This window comes from Arachis hypogaea, chromosome 7, assembly GCF_003086295.3.
Source record: "Arachis hypogaea cultivar Tifrunner chromosome 7, arahy.Tifrunner.gnm2.J5K5, whole genome shotgun sequence".
Taxonomy (NCBI): domain Eukaryota; kingdom Viridiplantae; phylum Streptophyta; class Magnoliopsida; order Fabales; family Fabaceae; genus Arachis; species Arachis hypogaea.
Window position 1 is genome coordinate 61,704,926 of NC_092042.1, and position 4,570 is coordinate 61,709,495.

A 4,570-nucleotide genomic window follows, 5' to 3' on the forward strand; every position below is an offset into this window, starting at 1 on the left:
CTATTCAATTCCGCTTGTTCTTGTTCTAAGATATCACTTGTTCTTCAACTTGATGAATGTGATGATCCGTGACACTCATCATCATTCTCACCTATGAACGTGTGACTGACAACCACCTCCGTTCTACCTCCGATTGGGTGAATATGTCTTGGATTCCTGATACACGATGCATGGTTGATCGCCTGACAACCGAGTGCTCGCCTGACAAACGAGCCAGCCATTCCGTGAGATCAGAGTCTTCGTGGTATAGGATAGAACTGATGGTGGCATTCAAGAGAATCTGGAAGGTCTAACCTTGTCTGTGGTATTCTGAGTAGGATTCAATGATTGAATGACTGTGACGTGCTTCAAACTCCTGAGGGCGGGGCGTTAGTGATAGACGCAAAAGAATCACTGGATTCTATTCCGGCCTGATTGAGAACCGACAGATGGATAGCCCTGCCGTGACAGGGTGCGTTGAACATTTCCACTGAGAGGATGGGAGGTAGCCACTGACAACGGTGAAACCCTTGCTTAAGCTTGCCATGGAAAGGAGTAAGAAGGATTGGATGAAGACAGTAGGAAAGCAGAGAGACGGAAGGGAAGGCATCTTCATACGCTTATCTGAAGTTCCTACCAATGAATTACATAAGTATCTCTATCTTTATCTTTATGTTTTATGCGTTTATCACCATATCCATTTGAGTTTGCCTGACTGAGATTTACAAGGTGACCATAGCTTGTTTCATACCAACAATCTCTGTGGGATCGACCCTTACTCGCGTAAGGTTTATTACTTGGACGACCCAGTACACTTGCTGGTTAGTTGTGCGGGATTGCAATTTCGTGCACCAAGTTTTTGGCGCCGTTGCCGGGGATTGTTGAGTTTGGACAACTGACGGTTCATCTTGTTGCTTAGATTAGGTATTTTTTTTCGGAATTCTTGAAGATGAATTCTAGAGTTTCATAATGATTTGTTGAAGTCTGGCTGGCTGAGAGGCCATGTCTAATTTCATTGGACCGAGGTTTCAACTTATCATCACAAGAGCTTGTTGATTTCTATCAATCTTGCTTTTGGAGCAGTGATCTGCTAAGGCTTGGCTGGCCATTGGCCATGTCTAGTGTTTTGGACCGAAGCTTTCTTTGAAAGCTTGGCTGGCTGTGAAGCCATGTCTAATTCCTGGACTGGAGTCTTAGACTAAACATTGCATGATTCCTGGAGTTCTCATTAAGAATTTTGATATCTTTTTCCACTTAATTTTCGAAAATCACACAAAAAAATTACAAAATCATAAAATCCAAAAATTTCTTGTTTGAGTCTAGTGTTTCATTTTAAGTTTGGTGTCAATTGCATGCATTCATTCATGTGTCTTAAGGATCTTCAAGATGTTATTGATGATTTCTTACTCTAATCTTTGAATTCTCTTGACTTGAGTGTTTATGTGTCTCATATGTGTCTCATTAGTGTCAGCAGTATACAAACTGCTAATTTTGGTGTCTTGCAGGCATTGTTATTTGATTTTAGTTGCATTTTGATTATTCTTCATTATTAAAAATCCAAAAATATTTTTAATTTGTGTCCTTTCAAGTCAATAATACAGAGAATTGAAGATTCAGAACATACTGCAGAGGAATTATACAGAAAAAGCTAGGCGTTCAAAACGCCCAGTGGAGAAGGACAGACTGGCGTTTAAACGCCAGCCAGGGCACCTGGCTGGGCGTTTAACGCCCAAAAAGGTAGTGTTTTGGGCGTTAAACGCCAGAATGTGCACCATTCTGGGCGTTTAACGCCAGGATGGCACAAGAGGGAAGATTCTGTTTTCAAATCAAATTTTTTTCAGATTTTCAAAGTTTTTCAAAATCAAATCTTTTTCAAATCATATCTTTTCAATCAAATCTTTTTCAAAATCAATTTCTTTCCTTTTTCAAAGATACTTGCTATCAATTAATGATTTGATTCAACATTTCAAGTATGTTGCCTTTTCTGTTGAGAAAGGTTTAATGTTTGAATCATATCTCTTCTTGTTAGGCAAGTTATTAATTTTCAAAATCACATCTTTTTAAAATGTTTTTCAAATCATATCTTCTCAATCACATCTTTTTAAAACCAATCATATCTTCTTAACCACATCTTTTTCAAAATAATTTTCAATCATATCTTTTTAATTTCTAATTTCAAAATCTTTTTCAAAAATCACTTGATTTCTTTTCCACCCTTGATTTTCGAAAATCAATTAAGGTTTTTCAAAATGTTTTCAAAATATTTTACTTAATTTTCGAAAATTACTTCCCTTCTTCTCACATCCTTCTATTTATGGACTAACACTATTCCTTGATGCAAAATTCGAACTCCATCCTCTTTGATAAGTTCGAATTTTCTACTTCTGCCTTCCATTTTTCTTTTCTTCTGACACCTCAAGGAATCTCTATACTGTGACATAGAGGATTCCATATTTCCTTGTTCTCTTCTCTTTCTTATGAGCAGGAGCAGAGACAAAAGCATTCTTGTTGAGGCTGATCCCGAACCTGAAAGGACCTTGAAGCGAAAGCTAAGAGAAGCTAAAGCACAACTCTCTGTAGAGGACCTAACCGAATTCTTCAAAGAAGAAGAACTCATGGCAGCCGAAAACAACAACAATGCCAACAATGCAAGGAAGGTGTTGGGTGACTTTACTGCACCTACTCCCGACTTATATGGGAGAAGCATCTCTATGCCTACCATTGGAGCAAACAACTTTGAGCTTAAGCCTCAATTAGTTTCTCTAATGCAACAGAATTGCAAGTTCCATGGACTTCCATTGGAAGATCCTCATCAGTTTTTAGCTGAATTCTTGCAAATCTGTGACACTGTCAAGACTAATGGGGTTGACCCTGAGGTCTACAGACTTATGCTATTCCCTTTTGCTGTAAGAGACAGAGCTAGAACATGGTTGGACTCTCAACCTAAAGAAAGCCTGGACTCTTGGGAAAATCTAGTCAATGCCTTCTTGGCAAAGTTCTTTCCACCTCAAAAATTGAGTAAGCTTAGAGTGGAAGTCCAAACCTTCAGACAGAAGGAAGGAGAATCCCTCTATGAAGCTTGGGAAAGATACAAACAATTAATCAGAAAGTGTCCATCTGATATGCTTTCTGAATGGAGCATCATAGGTATTTTCTATGATGGTCTCTCTGAACTATCCAAAATGTCTTTGGATAGCTCTGCTGGAGGCTCTCTTCATCTGAAGAAGACGCCTACAGAAGCTCAAGAGCTGATTGAAATGGTTGCAAATAACCAATTCATGTACACTTCTGAAAGGAATCCTGTGAACAATGGGACTAGTCAGAAGAAAGGAGTTCTTGAGATTGGCACTCTGAATGCCATATTGGCTCAGAACAAAATATTGACTCAACAAGTCAATATGATTTCTCAAAGTCTGTCTGGAATGCAAAATGCACCAAGCAGTACTAAGGAAGCTTCATCTGAGGAAGAAGCTTATGATCCTGAGAACCCTTCAATGGAAGAGGTGAATTACATGGGAGAACCCTATGGAAACACCTATAATCCTTCATGGAGAAATCATCCAAATTTTTCATGGAAGGATCAACAGAGACCTCAACAAGGTTTCAACAATAATAATGGTGGAAGAAACAGGTTTAGCAATAGCAAACCTTTTCCATCATCTTCTCAGCAACAGACAGAGAGTTCTAAGCAGAATAACTCTGACTTAGCAACCATGGTCTCTGATCTAATCAAAACCACTCAAAGTTTCATGACTGAAACAAGGTCCTCCATTAGAAACTTGGAGGCACAAGTGGGTCAGCTGAGCAAGAAAATTATTGAACTCCCTTCTAGTACTCTTCCAAGCAATACAGAAGAAAATCCAAAAGGAGAGTGCAAAGCCATCAACATGGCCGAATTTTGGGAGGAAGAAGAGGCAGTGAACGCCACTGAGGAAGACCTCAATGGACGTCCACTGACCTCCAATGAGTTCCCCAATGAGGAACCATGGGAATCTGAGGCTCAAAATGAGACCATAGAGATTCCATTGAACTTACTTCTGCCATTCATGAGCTCTGATGAGTATTCTTCCTCTGAAGAGGATGAGTATGTCACTGAAGAGCAAGGTGCTAAATACCTTGGAGCAATCATGAAGCTGAATGACAAGTTATTTGGAAATGAGACTTGGGAGGATGAACCCCCTTTGCTCACCAAAGAACTGGATGACTTGTCTAGGCAGAAACTGCCTCAAAAGAGACAGGATCTTGGGAAGTTTTCAATACCTTGTACCATAGGCACCATGACCTTCAAGAGGGCCTTGTGTGACTTAGGGTCAAGTGTAAACCTCATGCCTCTCTCTGTAATGGAGAAGTTAGGGATCTTTGAGGTACAAGCTGCAAAAATCTCACTAGAGATGGCAGACAATTCAAGAAAACAAGCCTATGGACTTGTAGAGGATGTTTTGGTAAAAGTTGAAGACCATTACATCCCTACTGATTTCATAGTCCTAGAGACTGGGAAGTGCATGGATGAATCCTTCATCCTTGGCAGACCCTTCCTAGCCACAGCAAAGGCTGTGATTGATGTTGATAGAGGAGAGTTGATCATTCAAGT

General features: G+C 39.8%; 1 non-coding gene across 1 annotated transcript; it reads right to left on the minus strand.

Annotated features, from left to right (window-relative positions):
• Nucleotides 1-2,999: 2,999 nt before the first annotated feature.
• Nucleotides 3,000-3,107, minus strand: LOC112704739 (small nucleolar RNA R71). Its single transcript, XR_003155348.1, has one exon. It is a non-coding gene; the product is annotated as a small nucleolar RNA R71 (small nucleolar RNA).
• Between the last annotated feature and the right edge of the window lie 1,463 nt (nt 3,108-4,570).